Source organism: Drosophila ficusphila, unplaced genomic scaffold, assembly GCF_018152265.1.
Source record: "Drosophila ficusphila isolate 14025-0441.05 unplaced genomic scaffold, ASM1815226v1 contig_791, whole genome shotgun sequence".
In the NCBI taxonomy this organism is placed as follows: domain Eukaryota; kingdom Metazoa; phylum Arthropoda; class Insecta; order Diptera; family Drosophilidae; genus Drosophila; species Drosophila ficusphila.
Window position 1 is genome coordinate 19,715,901 of NW_025064737.1, and position 19,126 is coordinate 19,735,026.

At 43.7% G+C, this 19,126-nt stretch overlaps 1 long non-coding RNA gene across 1 annotated transcript; it reads right to left on the reverse strand.

Annotated features, from left to right (window-relative positions):
• Positions 1-11,064: 11,064 nt before the first annotated feature.
• On the reverse strand, positions 11,065-11,950 carry LOC108095719. Its single transcript, XR_001771673.2, has 2 exons — positions 11,779-11,950; positions 11,065-11,681 (listed from the first exon to the last, which is right to left on the reverse strand). It is a non-coding gene; the product is annotated as an uncharacterized LOC108095719 (long non-coding RNA).
• Between the last annotated feature and the right edge of the window lie 7,176 nt (positions 11,951-19,126).

Sequence of the window (19,126 nt, forward strand, 5' to 3'; positions counted from 1 at the left end):
GGTATTCGCTTCCTTCTTTTCTTTTCTGGCCATCGGAACTGCGAGGCTGCGGAGCTGCAGAGCTGTTTGCACATCAATCAAGTGAAATCAAATGGCAAATTTTGGCATTGATTGAAAGCATCGCTCGGGGCGCTGAACAGCATTCATAGACTCCGAAGAACGTCAGCACTTAATTGCATGCTCTTCGCAGAAGGAGTTTCTGCGAGGATTTTAATTTGCTCGCTATGCAAATTGCACGCCAAACGATCCGCAATAAACATTGTGCGCCATTCGGTTTATTATTTCAAATTAATTGTGGGGCCAAACAAGTTTCCACCGCGCTTTTTTCGCCGCTTAATTTGAATAATAATTGCGCACTTGCCGAAGAATCTCCCGCATTGTATAAAAAACGAAGAGGGGGAGTGGCATCGATCCATCAGAGATCAGAAAACAGCAATCACCTTTCACCAATTGCCTTTCGCGGCCCATTAGAATAAGAATGAAGGAGCCCCCGGACTAATGAACGAAAGTGAAGTGAAAGTCATTTGCATATGCATAGCTGAAACTGAAACACAAACATAAAGCCAGGCTGAATTCGTTCGGTTTGGTTTGAGTTGGTTTGATGGCACTGGTTCGTAAAGTTTTAGTGCAGCGAAAGTGAAGTCGCAAAATGCAGTGCCAAAAATAGCGGCAAACCTATAACTCTTGGCCCGAGTTCAGATTCTAAAATTAAGCCAAGTCGACAGTTTACAAGAGTGCGAAACAGAAAGTAAATCGTAAATCGGAGAAAGTTTAAACAGCCAGCCATCATCTCATTTGTATATGCCGTAACCCTAGACGAGCTCCATTAATCATTTATTAGAACCTCTCTTGTTAACGATGAGCTTACTTTGGTTTGGTTGACTTGGTTGTCTGCTTTCTGGTTTCTGGAGGTTGGTGTAAATCTTTTTGGGGGTCCAAGAGCTGCGCCCATTGCGTGAGAAGAGTTCGGATCCCCCGGCTGAACTCTTCGGAATCGGGGGTGCAATGAACTCGCCGGGTGGAGACAAACTTAATAATAATACGAAAAGAATACGAATAACCAGCTTGGCGAAAAGACAATGCCGATGGAAGGGGAAGGCCGAAATAAAAAGAGCCCGGCTAAGAATGGCTGAGATGGCGCAAGAACCTTTTACAAGATTTCGGACCGAAAAGCGAAAAACCTTGAACCCGTGTCGTCGCCACTCGGCTTTCAGTCAGGTAGTAGCCACTTTATTACTGTTATAAAGCCGCGAAAAGTGAATGAAAGTAATGCTCGCTCGGATGCGAGATCGCCATTTTTTGGCTAATCATTTGGTTTTACTTTCTAAATTGGCATTTGCTATACACGCTCGAAATACGAAATGCTCGAAATGCCCGAAATGCGTCGAAGTATCTCACAGATGCCCATGGAGATTCCGCCGGTGATGAACTCTTCTGACCCAAGAAACCGCCACTCGTGCCCCGTATCAATGAGGTGAATCACACTTTCTCCATCCAAGAGCAGCAGTGTTTGCCGCAGCATCACCAGCATAAATTATGTCGCATTCAGAACATTGGCCCGCAAAGGCGGCGTCTGCGGCAATAATCAAGATAAATGTCGGACACTCGAACTCTCCCAGGGTGCGTTGCAAAAAAAGTGGAATCAAGTCAAGTCAACTCAAGGGGAATGAATACGAAGGCAGAAGAAATGCTGAAGGCAGCCAGAAAGAACCTTTTCGGATTCCGATTTCGATTACGGCCCCCGATCGACCTGATGATGACTAATGTCTCGGTTCTTGGCTCCACTCCACTCTCGACTTACTCACGGGTTTTTCACGCCATTTGCCATTTGCTTCTAGGGTTACATTTTTTTTGTGACGCGGTGATCAGCGAGATGCGGATTTCATGGGGATCACTTGGCCGGTCCAGTGAAACCGAGCAATGATTCCTCTGCGGGTTTATCTGGTGGCTCATCATCAGCATGTCTTTTCAGCCTAAAGAGTTTACAATAAGATATTCTTTTACTTTTGGCTTGACTGTAATTAAACAATCAACTCATAATCAGATAATAACACCCTTCATTTCCCAAAGTTTTTATTTAAAACTCAATTTCAAACATCTTATTCAATTTAAATTATAGCTGGCAATCTGTCATATCATTTTCTTTGGCATTTTGATTATGTTAATGAACAGTAGCCCCATGCTGTCGCCTTTCAAAATGTTTAATTTCGTATTGGAAACTGGATTTAAGGTTTCCATTTATCAAAGATATTTTTATGGATTTTAGGTATTCACTAAGCTAGTGTTATGTTTATTTCTTGAGAAAGTCTTTATTACTTCGTTACATCTTGTAAAATGATAAATTTCGCGGGATCCCCTTATCTGAATCTAAATTATAAAATTCTCTATGGACACTTCTTGTCCATTCCCGCAAACACGAAATAAATCCCGGGCAAAACTTTCATTTTAATTAGCCGTCTGGCCGGGAGTGACTCGACATCTATTTATTTATAGAACTCGCCAACTATCTGCACATCATTTAGCCGCCGTTTTGTGTCACTTAGGCAGTGGGCAACTCATAAACCAACTCAGGGCCAGTTGCCTCTTTCCTCTTGCCTCTTCTCGCTGCCTTCGGATGTATCTGTATCTGGCGCGTGTATCTGGGCATCCGTATCGCAGGCAGCCGAATACTTGGCCAGCTCCCCGGCCATTAGGCTGGCCATATCCCCTATCCCTATCCCATATTTCGATCCAAGTCGAGGCCATGGCTCTATAGTTTTGTCGTGCTCATGTCGCCGAACACACAACACACAACAGTTTTCGTTTTCAATGCTGCCGGTTGGCCCTAAAGGCGGCCAACTCCCAACTCCCCAACTTCCCAACTTGCAACTTGCAACTCCCAGCTCGCAAATGGCAAATAGCGACTGCCGCCGACTCCCAGGATGGCCAAAACAAACTGGCCGGCGGAAAAGGGGGCCAAGTGGCAAAGGGCGGGGTCCAGCGGGCCGACTATGCTTGGCATGCATTCAACACACGATACTTGGCATTCCAGTTGCCAGTTTGCCAGTTTGCCAGCTTGCCAGCTTGCCAGTTTCTAGTTGCCAGTTCTCAGTTCCCAGTTGCCAGTTGCCTGTTGCCAGTTGCCTGCGGCCTGTTGCCTGCGTGAGTTTGTGTCCAAAGTCTTTTGTTGTGCCATCTTCGTCTGCCGGCTATCGATCGGCATGATCGTCATCATGGCTGGCTGCTTGGACACACTTGCAGAAAATAATCTTATTCAATTGATAACCAAATGTTTTAGTCGAAATAAAAGTAGTAAGATAAGTAACTTAGTCTTGGTAATTATCATTGATAATATATGGTAATCTCTTACTCTATTAAAACTTGCTTATTGTATAAGAAATTAGAAAGGTATCACTACATTTATGCTATTTCATATCTAATTATCTTATCATATGGTTACGCATTATATATGACATTTAAATGTAACATCCCCTTAAATTAAGCCATTTAGGTTGTCTACAGCTTTGAATGGCATACAATTTCCCTTTCCTAGAACATTCCCCCATAATCATATTTGAACCCTTTTGCCGTAATTGGCCCAATCTCCTTCTGCGAGTGTAACTCAATGGCTAGCTGGCCAATGCTTGGCATGCTATTTTTATTACATTATTCTGCAAAATAGTAACAACACAGATACACACACACCCCCCAGTGGGGAAATCGAGTGGAAGGGGGAGGGGGGTAAATATGGTCATGTTGTCAACGCTTTTTGCATTGTTTTTCATGCGCAGTCCATTACATGATTTTATTATGTTCCTGGCATTCGCAGCGTCATGTAGAAAATGTGGACCCGACTGCAACTGCAACTGCAACAGGCTCGGCTTTTGTTTTAGTTCTTGTCACTTTTTCACTTTTTGTTTGCTGGTGTCCCGGCCAACAACAACAACGCTGCAAGAGTGCAACACACAACAACATCATAGGTTATACAGGCAACACAGGCAACACTGCAACACGGCAACACGCACGCTCTAATGAGCAAAAATCATTTAAGACGCGGCTATTTTTAGTTGGCATCTTCTATATATAGCGCCTGCCGATCTGCCGATCGGCCACTGCCGCCATCCGATGTGGTTTTATTGGGCTTCCAACTGGTTCCACGGCTCTGGGCGGATTTGTGGTAATGCGATCGAATGCCTCCAGGAATTTCCATTTCCATTTGCTTTTCAGTTTGCAGAAGGCGTTCCTGGCCAAAACTAAGACCAGTCTTTCACTGGCTATTAGAAGTTGCACCTATAAAAGTAATAGCCATAGCATCTATAAATAAACAACGCTTGTGTCCTTATAAATTGCAATGATTTCAAAGAAGACAAAAATACTTGTTAACATATTATCACTTATTATGTATTATTTGGTCAACAAGTAAATACAAACTTTTTCTTGTTTTAAATTGCCATGCACTTTAGTTTTATCTAGACTTAAAGCTATAAAATTTGATGAGGTAAGCTCTTGCAGGCAGAATCTTTGTATTTTTCCCGCATAGATAGCCAATTTTGATGGGGAAAACTCAGAGACTTGGGCCTAATTTCCGCACAAGTGTTAAGAGGTAAGGAGGCATGACTATCGGTCAAGTACCTGGTCGGCGTTTGCTTTGGCTAATTGCGCGTGCGCAGCCAACGGAGCCGCGAAGTCCGTTCTGCAGCAGCCAAAAGCGGCTAAGAGCAGCGGCTAAGAGAAGCTAGAGGAGTGGAGGAGAGCGGAGTGGAAGAAGTCCACTGAAGAACATAGCACATCGTGCTCGAGCAGCTGTGGCCGCCACTTTGGCCATGCTAATTAAACGGAATTGGGCAGGGCACGAGTACGGGATCGGGAATGAGTGTTATTCTGTGGATAGGGAAAAGAGTATATATAGGGGGGAAATAGGGGGGGGATATAGGGGGGATATAGGGGGTATCGGGGAGATGGGTACCTCACAAGTGGAGTGGAGTGTGGAGTGCGGCGACGTGTGCTGAAATGAACCAGAGAAGCGAAGAACGGTTCTTAAATCCTAAATCGCTGCAGCGGCAGCGGAAGAAGCGGCAACAACATGTTAATTTCAAGTTGCCGGCAAATTTCGTGGAAGCCAAGCACATTGGATTACAACTGATGCGAAAAATTGAAGCCGGCAAACGGGCAACGGACGAACGAGCAAACAAAAGGCACCGTTCGGTTCGGTTCAGTTTGGTTCAGTTTGGTTTGGCTTGGCTCGGTTTGTTTTCCCTGCAAGTGTCGTTGCACTTTTTGGGGGCCCTGAACTTGGCTGGATTTTGGGCAGCACATCATCTAGATGGGACCGTCGCGATATACAAGATAAGCTGGGATAATGACGGCGGAGGCACTCGGTTAGTCAGCCAGCCGAAGAGCCGGCCACTTGGCAAGTGTGTGCTAAAAAGAAGCTCAATCTCCATCTGCATCTCGATCCCCAATCCTGCTCTCATTTGGATGATTTCTGGGCTGCTGATGAACTGCCAGAGGAGCTCCAAATTACGGTTATGCATATTTGTGGGGTGAGTGCCTTGGGCAAACACCAGGCGATAAATTGAAATCCAAAGCCGCACAGCAAACACCACACTTGTCGTCGTGAACCAACACAGAAACGAAAACCCAGGGCCTGCCGACTTGCAAAACTTGGCAAGAAAGTGCTTTCCGCCTTAATGCAGTGCAGTGCTAAATGCTTTTACCAAGGATTTGCTGCTCAAATTCAGACATCTTCGCAGCAGACACCCAAAAACACTTGCGAAAATACTCGCCCAGCCTTTCTTTATTCGAGAAATATATCTATATAGTCACTTAATTTTGGTTATTCTTATGTATAAATTTGGTAAATATCAATTAGATACAAGCTGTTATATTACAAAACAAAAAATGTTATCTGTTGTTAAAAGAAATTTAAATTTTATACTTCTTATGCAGTTAAACTTTATGCAAAGTAAATTATATACAAAGTATCACACTTTAAGGAGTACTTAACATAGATGTTCTTAGCAGGCCCGCATTCTTTTAATACCCTTAATTCTTGTTCCTCTTTTTTGTGGTTTTGCCCACTGAAAGTGGTTTACCCAGTGTGAGCCCCGTTGCAAAGCAGATTTTCGGTGGTTTTTCCTGAGTGCAGTCGCAGACAGAGGCCCAGATATCCGGCCAAAGCCGAGAGCCAACAATGTCGTGAAAAACGAGGCATCCACAGCATCAGCACCAGCTTCAGCTCCAGCTCCAGCCACATCTACATCCAAGAGGAAAAGCAAGAGCAAAAGCAAGAGCAAGAGCAACAGCAGTAGCAAGTTGGGGAAAAACAACGAGAACAGGAGGAAAAACGCCGCCAGTTGGCGACTCTCGCGCGGCATTGAAATTGATGATGTGCTGCTGGCGCTACTGTATACTGTATAGTTTTTATGGCTTTCACTTTTTGCGCTCCATGTTGCCGGCTAGACAAGCAAAAACTTCCCTTTTCACCATCCGAATCCACAGCCACATCCACATCCACACCCACATCCATTCCCATTCCAAATTTGGGGTAGGAAGGCGCCAGAGCGTGATGTCGTCGTCGGAGATTCCTTCCTTGCTCGTCGTCTGCTTGTTTTTGGAGTCTGTGTTTGTGTTGCCTTAGTGTGCCGGTTGCACTTGATCCCCCTAAAGTGAAATTAGGAAAAATTTCAATTAAAAAGCATTTAAGTAATCCACAGTTAATGCCAGCAGTGCAAAGCTTTCACTCAACCCGCTTTTCTTTTTCTATTGGGGGGTGTTGTCTTTTTTTTTGGGGGTGTATCCTGTCTCCGATTTTCAGTTACCAGTTAGCAGTCTCCTGTCTCGGTTGCAATTGATTGCTCCACAGCAAAGTGCTTTCCCACTGCTTGGTGGGGATGGGTTGGGTTGCATCCTCGGAAGATCTGGGGAAAAGTCCACTGACACTCGAAATCCTTAGCAGGTCAGTGCAATTTTCCGAGAATTTGCTAATGAAGCGAGCGTTTTACTTTTCGGATGGTGGACGGTGGATGGAGCCGTGTTGACAGCTCTTGCTGGAAAGTTAATTGAATTGTAAATTGGACGGGAGACAGCCAAAGCAGCAGCAGCAGCTGAAACTGAGGCTAATTGAGGGGCATCGCATTCAGATCCCCGGAGCGATGCCATAAGTATCGGTATAAGTATGTTATCTGCGAGCAATCTGCGAATGATTTGTCGTTAATTTGCATCTATTAGGGATCGGATTAATCAGCGTTTAAATCTTGCTGTGCTGATGACACTTTAAGTGGATGTGAAAACAGAATTGACACTCTCTCCATTCCTACACGGTGAGAAATACAGTTGCTAATTCAGTTAAGAAGGTAAGATATGCAATGTTATATTGCAATACATTAATTGTGAAATGAAGTGTTTATTATTACTAGTTCCATGTTAAATACAGTTTTACTCAAGCACCATAGCAGATAGTTAGCAGATTTCAAATATGTTCTAACGCTATTTTCCATAGCCCTCGGCCAGTTTACCACTAACATCCAGATAGACATCGGTGGTTCCTGGTTGGTGCCCTTCTTGCTCCGTGCTCCGCCCGCAGGGCAATTGAAAACTCGCACCGCTTTCCGCTCGAAATTGAAATCCCAGCGTAAGTGAGTTCCCTCGACGAGCATAAAAATTGGCCAGGAAGGAGTGGAGAAGCCGGAGGAACGGGCTAAGGAGTGTGGGGTGTGGGCCAGGCCAAAATGCAAACACAAACATATCATGGGCCGACAAGTGCAGCGGGCTCACAGCGAGGCAGTCGCATTAGAAATGCAACAAATCACTGGGAAGTGTGGTGCCAGCGGAGAAGGTGGTGCAGTTGAGCAGTCGCCCAGTCGAGCAGTGGTTTCCATTGGCCAGGGCAAAAGCAAAGGCCAGAGGAAGAGCAAGAGCCACTGCAACCAGAACCACGGACAAAACCAGACATACGAGTACGCACTTTGGGTGCAACCGACAATTGCGACCGTCTGCATCACTTTGCCGCCAGCGTTTTCTTTACCCTCACTGAAGGTATTACTAATCTTATATACAAATAATATTCTAATAAAAAATAATTAATTATTATATTTAAAATATATTTATACAATAAATAATACGCTTTACTGAATAATTGTAATTAGTTGTTCTTAAAATTACAACTATTACTATATTGAAAGAAAAGGGTTCCTAAATCTGTAGCTACAATACTTCCAACCAAAGTAAGTCTGCTGGCTTGTTAACTATACTAAACAGATATATAAAATACTTTTTATATATTTTTAACTATTTTATAAATAGGGTATATAAACTTCAGCTTAGAAAACCCACTCAGTTAGCTCGTTTTTCTCGCATCTTTGCATCTTTGTGCGCTGCTTTCCTTCCTGCAATAAGTCAGCGGGCAGCAAACAAAGCCACGCTACAAATTGTATCTAGTTACAATTTGCAAACTACAAACAGACCTCTGGGATGAGGAGGAGGAGGTGGAGGTGGGGCAATCGGCGGGATGTGCGTGTTGAAGCGCAGTTTTTATTTGCACTGCAGTGGCGGCTACTTTGTTGCTTTTGCTTTTGCTGGATTCTGTTCTGGTTCTGGTTCTGGTTACAAAAAATCAGAAGCAGTCAACAGATTGGCCAGTCCTCCTTGGCGGAGTGGCGAAGTGCTTCCTGGGCCGCACTCCGCCGGATCTCCAGTCCAAACACGAGTCCAACTTGGCCATTGCCAGGGACACGTTCTTGACAAACAGCAAGCAAATTGCCTTGGCAGTTGCAGTTGGTTAAGACCAGGTCCGAGCAATTCCCCAAACAGCCTTGCCAAATTGGCCGCTGACTGACTGACTGACTGCCTGCTTGCATTCTGGCTTCTCAGTTCTCAGTTCGCAGTTCTCGGTTGTGGTAACTGGGAACTCGGATCTGTGGATTTGTGGAATCCCGGGATCCGGCAAATCTAATGCGCTTGTTAACGCCAATCGCCTGTGTTGCCTGTTGGCTGTTAAAGTTGGCTATAAAGGCCCGCTGGCAATTTGGCCAACGGTAGCGTTTAATGTCCAATTCGTTTCGCTGCTCCAATAGCTGCTGGCCAAGTGGAAAATCAACTTGTCGCCAGCTCCATTGCCGGCGAAATTTCAATTAAAGTTCCCCGCTCAACTTGGGCATCGCATCATAAGTCAGCAGAACAAGTCAGTTGGATCGCTGAGGAGCTGCAGCGGCGGCCTTAAAGCCAAAAATCAAGCCAACAAAAGCTGTCAAAGGCAGCGCTCAGCGAGACGCACTTAAGCAGCAGACAGATCCTAGCCAGCCCCAAAATTGTTAATGGGACCTGCCTGCCTTCTCGACCCGTCATCCCAGTCAGTTTTGGCCAGCCAACTAAAGAGAACTGAACTGTGCGAGAGTACACTCAGGAAAAAGGGGATTTGCATGTGAAAACATATTTGTTTGCCATGTAATGTTACCCGCTTTATGGAACATAGATCATTAGCTTATGGTAAACAGTAGCCTTCGAGCACTTTGTTACTTATTTCGAGTCTATTAATTAATTTATGTTAGCGGACTTTAAGTGTTTATTCGTACTTTACATGCTTTTAATTTAGTAGTCTGTCAGCTGCGCCATAAAAATACTTTAAGAGCCATCGTTGTAATTAAATTCCTTTGCTTTATGCTTATGTTGAAGCAAACAAGAGAACATTGAAAAGCTTTGAGTAATCTGGATAGCTGGTTCTAAAAATAGATGTATTTAAAACACAATGATTAAGTCAGATGTTAAAATAACGAAGTTGTAATTAAAAAAGAATCAATAGTTTGATGGGCTTTCAGAGAAATTTAAAGCAGTTAAAAATCCATTAAAATTAGAGGAGAGATTAAATCTCCGGGAAGTGTGAATAAGTTAGTCGTTAAGCGGTTTACCTTATTATTATTCCAACTTAAGATATGTATTTTCCCAGTGCAATTCCGTCTTGTTTGGCTTTTGAGGCGCGTCAGACTGTGAACATGAAAAAGCCAAAATTTAAGCATTAAATGTAAGTTGCTCAGACAAGAGGGAAGCGCACACGCACATTTATATATATAGATGCAGTTCGGGAATATATATATAAGCGATGGGTATATAGATGGAGACTGGCAGATATGGCCTGGCCCAAAATGAAGCAGTTGAAAAATTGCCGCCAGTCATTTGGCGCGAAATTCAATTCCCGCCTGCGATGACATGAAAACCACCTCGAAAAGAGAACCTCAACCACCGAAAAACCGAAACACCGAACCATCGCGACTGCAATCCAGATGATGATGATGATGATGTTGGCTGGCTCCTATCGAAACCGTTTACGGCAGGGCTAAAATATGAATGATTCCCCTTTCCGTGCGTAGATATATGTGCGGCCAACACGGCGTATGCGCAATGTGCGTGCAGTGAAAACGTGACTGTCGCCCGACTCGCCGTCGTTTTCTGGCCGGGATTCGAGGGGGAATTGGGGGATGCGGGGCACCCCGGACTCAGCTGGCAATGTCCCGGGCCCTTTGGCAAATATTTATGCTTTACATTTCGTTCGGCACATTGTTTGAATTTATTTGCTGCCTCCCATTGTCGATGTGTTGTTGCGATTTTGTTTGCGAGTGCGATGATTATTGTTGCTGCGCTATCTGTTTTCTGCTTCTTTTTGGCTGGTTTGGTGTTCGGGTGGACTCATATTTGGATGGGTGCTTTTTGGTGTTTGCGGGTGAATCCGGCCAGACGTGCTCATGTGGCATTGGAGGATTGAGTGAGACAGCTCACTCCCGAACGGAGCGGCAATGGCGGTTTGGGCAGGCGATTTGCCACAGACAGAGTGACCTCTTTTATTTATCGTTTCTATTTCCTAAAGCCGTACGCACTTGGTCGAGTGGCTGCTGGCTTTAATGCGGCAATAATCTGGATGGACAGTTTGTTCCCACACCTCGTTATAAATACGATTTAGTGCCTTCTTCAGCTCTTAAATTTTGTCTGATAGAGCTTGAAAATATTTAAGTATTTAAATAGGTTAATATTCAGATAAAAACACTTATGAATAAAAACCTTTTTTTAAGTAGTCTAAGTTAATTAATTAAAACATATATTGCAAAATATATTTATTCAAGAGTCCCAATGATTAAGTGAACCTAATTGGAGCATAAAAAATTATTTCGCGTAGGTCATTGTCACTAATTGAAATTACATAGTTGGCATGATGTGTAAAAAAGCTATAGTAAAGATATAAGTAACGCATGTCAAAGATGATAATTGAAAACGGAATTCCGAATCATTGGAAATATTTGCAGTCATCGCTGGTGGGATTAACCACTGACTATTGAATAAATTTTATGAAAGAGGATTTTGCATGGCTGCAATGTTATTTTTTGTATTTATCAGGGGCGCAGTAAAGACGATTTGCGAAATATGCAATAACTCAATACTTATTTCCCAGAATTGAATTTAACCTTGATAAACTCCTGCAGAGCATTTGTAAACTGGCATTCAAATTCTGTATTGAAACTTTTGCTCGAATCGGTTCTGTTTGCTCGATGCCTGTTCCGAATATAATCATCTTTTCGCTCTTTTTGCGAACTGTCAACTGCTGTCTGCACACATATTTGTCGAGTCCACAGAGCCCATCCGTTGACTTTAACGAGACAATCCCAGTGTAAATGGTGTTTACCCGACTCGTTCGCTGATAGCGGGCATCGTTAGCGCTGAAAAATTAATGTAAATTTAATTAACTGTGCAGGCTCGATAAAGGATACAGGTTGTAGGATAAGGGACGGGGGATCCCATAGAATAATGACTTACAGGATAATCACTGACGGTAGAGAGTTATTTTCGTGCATAAGCAGGGTCGGATGCAGAACGGTCACTCTGGACGACCCCCCTTCGTCCGTCCCTGTACCTAACAGCCGCTGCTGCGCATTCACCTACTTCGAAGTTTTGTTTGCCTGGTATTTGGGATCCCAAGAACAGCTGATTTTGCTTCGCAAATTGATTTTAGACACCAGGCCAACATAATTCGTAGCAGGTTGCAGCTTGTAAATCTGAATTTACAAATAACTGTTCTTTTTTTAAGTAACTGCACTTGGCTAGTTTCCCCTCACTGATCCACCAATCAGAACGTTATCTCGCTGGAAGGTACCGTTTCTTCAATGGAAGCATCAGGCCTGAGATGCGAAAGCACGCTGTTTCTTTGTGCGTGTCACGAAAGTGGCACGCCGCTCACGAGTAATTAATAAATTTCCATGTGGTTGTTGTTGGCGTGACAAGAATAACTTGTCACGCGCTCATCACTGAACAAGCCAAGTTTAAGGTGATCAGCTGATCGATTTTCACCTGCTAAGCTGTTATGTTCGCCTGGTGTTTGTAAATCAATTTGACACAATTTGCCTGCGGAAAGTCTTCTTCTTTCCGTACATAAGAGCGCTGCTGCGCATTCACCTACTTCGAAGTTTTGTTTGCCTGGTATTTGGGATCCCAAGAACAGCCGATTTTGCTTCGCAAATTGATTTTAGACACCAGGCCAACATAATTCATAGCAGGTTGCAGCTGGTAAATCTGAATTTCCTTAAATAACTGTTCTTTTTTAAGTAATTGCACTTGGCTTGTTTCCCCTCACTGATCCACCAATCAGAAAGTTATCTCGCTGGAAGGTACCGTTTCTTTAAAGGAAGCTTCAGACCAGAGATGCGAAACCACGCTGTTTCTTTGTGCGTGTCACGAAAGTGGCACGCCGCTCACGAGAAATTAATAAATTTAAATGTGGTTGTTGTTGGCGTGACAAGAATAACTTGTCACGCGCTCATCACTCAACAAGCTTAGTTTAAGCTGATCAGCTGATCGATTTTCACTTTCTAAGCGGTTCTGTTTGCCTAGTGCTTTCAGTTTTGTTCGTCACAATTTAAAAATTTTGGGGAATCCGATTAAACAATTTTTTAATTGGGGGTCCGATCGAAAAATTTTTTTAGTTTATATGGTTGAAAAGGGGGTTTTTATAGGGGGTTTCGAAAAAGTCTGAGATTTCGGAGGGGGTGCGGATACCCTGGACACCCCCTGCGTTCGTCCCTGGGGCCAAGATTCTGCGGCCTTGAGAACTCTTTTCGCGGCATGCATTATGCAAATAACTTAGCCGCCAATTATTAATGCCAATTTGGAGTCGAACACGAATTCAAATTCGATTGTTTGCTGGCCTTTTTGACAAATGTTTGCATAAAATTAAAATATTCATGCGACTGCAGTGCAAAAGTGGCCAAAATAAGACAATGAATTGGCTAAATAACTTCTAATTGTTAGGCAAATAGCCAATAGCCAAGTTGCCGCAGGCGAGCGAGTACGCAAGTCAGGTGCCAAGTTAAAAAAAGCACCGAAATGTGTTAAATTGTACAACAATGAGCTGAATGTTTGGACAAAAAATAGCTGGCCGTTAGGCGAGTGCGTCGAAATCGAAAGGGGACAAAATTTACAAGCCCATAATCACCTTTTCGGCCATTGTGTTCCGGTCGAAACACGCGACGATCATCAATCAAATGGCTCAAATAATGCCCGCTGTTTACCGTTACCATTTCGTGGCCCTTTTCGATTTCGGGTTTATTTTTTTTCGATTTCTTGGACTTGAGATCTCGGATCACTTTCAACGGGTGCCGGGTCCCCAAACTTGACCCTGAAAGCCACCCACAAAAGGCAGCTGTCACATTTATGTTGCAATTTGCATTTGACCCCCAAGCGAAGCGAAGTAATTGTTGCGCTTTCATTACACTTTTTTCCCCTCTTTTATTTTTTTGAGGGGCCTTAAAGCTGAATCGTGCCGAAACGCGTTTATATTAATTTCGGGTCGCTTATTTAGGTTTTTGCCAGCTTTTTCCGCTGATGGGCTTTAACACTTCGCTGGCCTTTATCTGGGCTTTTGCATCTGACTCAAACTGGCAGTCAACGAGCCGTGTAAAGAGCGTGAGAATATTATTAAAGATTATCAAATAGAGTCCGAAATAATTCTATTTTGTCGCTCTGTTATTCTGTTGTCGCTGTTTATTCTAGCAATTTCCGCAGTTTTAGCTCTGATTGCTCCACTTGTCATCCCTCCTCCGGGCTAAAATCTAGAATCTAGAAAACCCCTCCCCAGGTCAGCCACATCCCACACCCAGTCCACAAACAATGGCCAAAACTCATTGGGGGCCAAAGAGAGAAACAAGGCAAACTACTCGCACAATCGCACTGGAAGATGGTGGCTATCTGTGTGTGAATGCTCCAGTTACGATTCCGATTCCAATCCAAGTCGAAATCCCAATCCAAACTCGAAAGAAGCCACGCCAAATTCGACTCGGGGAGAAAGCAAATACCAGATACCAAATACCAAACACCAAACACCAAAGACCAAAAACCAAAGGGTCGTGATGATAAGCAATCGCATGTCGTTTTTATGAGTTACTCGCCCAAACTAATTGGGTCAACTCGAAAACAGACCGACGGACATCGCTGGTCTACAGTGGATATTCTCGAATCAAAGATGCTAATTTGGTACACAGAAACAAATTTGAATTTCTTTGGTTATTAATTAATTAAATGAATAACCAAGAGTGTTTCCATAAATAAAATGAAAGGTTTGAATACATTTTTCATACTTTTTCTATATACGAAACAAATCAATAAGCCTTTTGTTAACTTGAAAAAAGTATTTAAGACTTTAATTTGTTTTTTTTTTTTTGTTGTGTAGATAATGCTATTGCTGATGCTTAAGTTAAATTTGTCGTCATTGCCGAGTATAGCTGGCGGTAATCTGGGGATTTATGGAGCATAAAAAGGCTTGTTTAATTTCGTTAAACTCCAGTAAAATCGGGCACTTAAAGTTCTGATTTGCAGGGCGAGGCGTGGTGCCATTTTAACGGCCCGAAAGCAACAGTGGCTCCAAATTGAAACCGAAACAGATATGGCATACTATATGTAGGAGCCCCAACTGAAAACAGTAACAAAGCTGTGTGACAAATGCTATTTGCATATGCATATGTGCGGAATGATATATGGCCCTCCATATGCATGAGGAGGATTTTCCTGGCGCCGACTTCAGGGCCAAGTCCTTAGCCAAGTGGCTGCTATGGCGAAACTTAGCCGAGCCATTCATTAAGGCCCAAGTTTGACTGGGCAGCAGCTCATTGGCAATGCAACTGGCATACTTGCAGTTTTTAGCCACTGCAACTGCTTCTGTTACTGTTGCAGTGGCAATTTACAATTTGCAATTTGTAGTTTGTAGCTTGTAGCTTGCTTATCCGATCACTTTTGCTAATTCGCAGCACATTCGAGGCGCCAACAACAAAAGATAGCAGGGAACATTGGAACGTGGCGCCAAAACAAGAAATCATTGTGGAAAGCGATTGATTTTCCATAAGTAGCCGTGGTCCGTAGTCCGGAATGATTCATGAATGGCATTTCGCATTTCGTGTACTTAGCCATGGGAAAGGCACTTAACCGTAATTGCCTGCGCCGTCTGGGGGTTCCGTTGAGTATCTGAGTTCCTGAGTTTAGCCAGTCTGAAGCTGATCACGTAAAGGCTTTATTGGTTTTTAACAAGATCGTTTATGGAGTATCTACGGGAGCTCATAACTGGGTGATTAGGAGTAGAACCATGGTTCACTTAGTTCAAAATATCTTTGAGTTATTATGGTACTTAATAATTGGCAAATAAAGAGGAGTTTTAATATGATTGCTACATATAGACTTAGAGTATTAAGGGCACCAGTCTAATATGCTAATTGAAAGCCAAGATTTGATATACAGTCGACTCTCGTTAATTCGAAACTCGAGGGACTCTTGAAATATTTCGAATTATCGAGTGTTTGAAATATCAAATGGTTCGAAATTTCGAAATTTTCGAAAGAACTTTGTTATACTGGCTTGCTTTAAAGCACAATTCTGCTGCTCACACTGCTCAATAACTTTTTTAAGAGAAAAAGTGCCTGAAATACTTTTTCATCACTTTCATTTTGTAGACATATGTAAGCTTTGTAAGGTATCAAATGAGGATCTTGCTTCCTTAACTGACACCTCTGCCAAAGGTTCTTTATACTTTCTAGGGCTCATAGCTAACACTAACTTTTAATATGCATACCAACGAAAGAGTAACAGTAACTGAATAACTACACAAACCAATTCGTAAGAAGTGTGTGCGTCAAAAACTACATAATCAAAACAAAAACAAAGGCAAGTTTGAACTTGTCGCAAAATTTTTCTCTGCAACTTTGAATTGTCGAGTGTTAGACGCTGATGAGTTCGAATTAACGCGTGGTTTTGTTAAATATCAATGATTTTTTCGTTCGAATTACCAAGTGTATGAAAATGCATTGATTTAGTTCGAAATATAAAGAGATTTCGTAGGGACCTCGTGATAACTTTGATTTATAGAGAGGTTCGAATTATCGCAGGTTTGAATTAACGAGAGTCGACTGTATATCCGAATCACGAGTGAACTGGGTTCAACTGCTAGTGTGGATAGTCTGGACTTGGGGGAACCTAACCTAAACCTAAACCATTGTTAATCGGGGGCGAGGGTCAGGCTGACTTGGATGACTTGATTGAATTCGCATTGGCGCTAGAGGAGGCTCATAAGAAATGCAGCTGGCGTAGGCCAAGTTAGATGGAGCGTGGTTTGGGCAACACGACTGCGACAAAGGAGCCTCAGTACTCAGTACTATGGCCATTCGGCCATTTGGACACGGGGACATGGGGACATTTGGCCAGCCGAGTGACAAGCCGCTTGTTATGCACGAGCTGCGTTCTTGTCTGGGGCACATTAAAGACACATGAATGGCCCGGCAATAAATATTATTAAAAATGTTTGCCTTTATGGCATGCTAAACGCGATGGCAGCAACAATTGCGACACTAAGCCGACCATAAGCCTATTATTTAATTTGAGAAGAGCGTTGAAGGGGGAAGTGGGTGGTGGTGGCGGTGCAAATGAACTTTTAAAGCGCCCGGAAAGTAGACAACAATAAAGAGATTCGCAGACAAGTTCGCAGGACGAAGTGGAAAGGAGGTTGGATGCTGGATACTAGAGGTTGGAGGAGGAGTCGCGCCAGCATCATCAGTCATCACCCTCGCTCGAAGGCGACGACTGAATTTCGGTTTTCCGCTCTCGATTTTCCCTTTTTTCGAGGGTTGCAAAGGCGAAAATATTCGCCAAATACAAGTAGAACCCGCCAGCCGAAGGAAGACACTTTATATTTTTTGGCAAACAACAACTGAAACAGACGCAATTCGTTACGGTCAGCTACAGATACTTGTACTGATACGCAGCCCGTAGACGAAGACAAAATGTCTGAGGGGGGAGTGGAGATACAGATAGAATATGTATAGAGATATCTGTACACGCTTCGGATAAAGCAGCAGGGTTGCCAGCCACGCTCGTTTTGCGAAGGGAATGTTCCAAAGGTCAAGAACCGGAAACTCTGTAATTAGGTAAACCTAAGAGAGTTTTGCTTGATATATTCTGGAATCTACTAGCAGGAATTGGAATCACATAAATTTTAGGTATATAAAGAAAATAAGTGAATTAAAACAAGATTTTTAGTTCTTTTATTTTAAATTAATTAAATATAGGAGCTATGAATCAATACAACAAGTTTAAAGCTTGATTGCCCTTTAAAGTGATTCCCTCCGTTTAAATCTTGCCAAATTTGACATGCTGGAAATTGCTGGCTACTCCGAGTGAGCCACTTAGCTAATCGCTGGTTGGCAACACCATCTCGTTGGCCCCTTCCCCGGTCACTTGGCAACAGCGTCGGATATTTGATGGCCGAGAAGACGACAAGCAGCGGCAATTGGTCATGGCAAAGTTAACATTTTCTGGAAATCAATTTACGAGCTGCACTTTCATGTTAAATCAATTGAACTCAGGCGTGCGTGGACTCGAGTGGAGTGGAGTGAAGTGGAGGGGAGTGTCACTGCTGTGGAATTCTGGATTTCTGAAATTGCTGCTGGCCAGAAGTGGCGAAGACATGCCGCCGGTGGCGCAGGAACCGTTAGTGAGTCACGGCCCAGTGCCCGCAGCTCATCCCGCTAACAAGGCTAATTGGTCATGAAGCCTCTCTGCTCGCGACACTCGACTCTGGACTCTCGAATCCTGTTTTTCCACTGCTTTTCCTCTGGAATTCATCCTACTGGCTACTGACTTCCTGTCCACCCACCTGTCCACGCGGTGTGACACCTGTCACATCGCACAATGGAAATCAGTCGAGATTGTCGCCTGGCACTTGGCCCAAACGAATCACTTCTGGCCGGGCCGAAACTGTCGCTGGCTATTTATTTACTCAAGCGTTGGCCCTGGTTGTCCTGGTTTTTTGGTCTGGTTTCGCTGCTGCTCCTGTGGTCCTGTGATGGATGGCACTTGCCGACGAGGATTCCCATCTGTGGTCGGGATAGTGTTGCATGCAGCACTGAGCAAAAAAAAGTGGATTGGGTGCGGTTAGCTGGTTGTGGAAACTCCAAAAAGTGAGTTCATCGCAAGAGGATTTCGATCTGCGTTCAATTAGCCATTCAGCCTTAATGGTTAATGGTTTTAATGACGCGCGACAGGTATTCTATATGTGAGACATGATTCACAGCCAGACAAACGAAATTCCCAATCTGCTCTTTCGCTTTAATTCCGGGGAAGTGAGAAGTGAGGGCAACGCACAAAGAAGTCGAACAATAAACCAGGTTTATTTTTTTATTCACCCTGTACCATTGAGGCAGAGCCACCCACAATGTCACTATTTCTCCACCCTCTTCTCCTGACCTCCGACCCCCGCAGACGCCGCCTGTCAAGGCTCTTTCTCCTCCCCCTCTCCTCCCCCTTCTGCCAATCCTTTCTCCCCGAAAGCGCTTTGCATGTCCGGCATTTCGCACCAATTGCCATTAAATTTGCACGTATAAAGCGAAAATGCCAAAAATATTTCACGACAACGAGACGGCAGCAACATCAGAAACAGCATCAGAAGCAGAAGCAGCATCCCAACAAGAACTTCGGTCGCAGTTCAGAGCAGAGCAAACACACACACGCAACACACACAACAACAACAGCAACAACAACAACAAGAACAACAGCAACAACAACAACGGGCGACAATCGACAAAAGTTGGCAACACGTAGTCGGGATTGGCTTTGTGAGCACTGAGAGATAAAG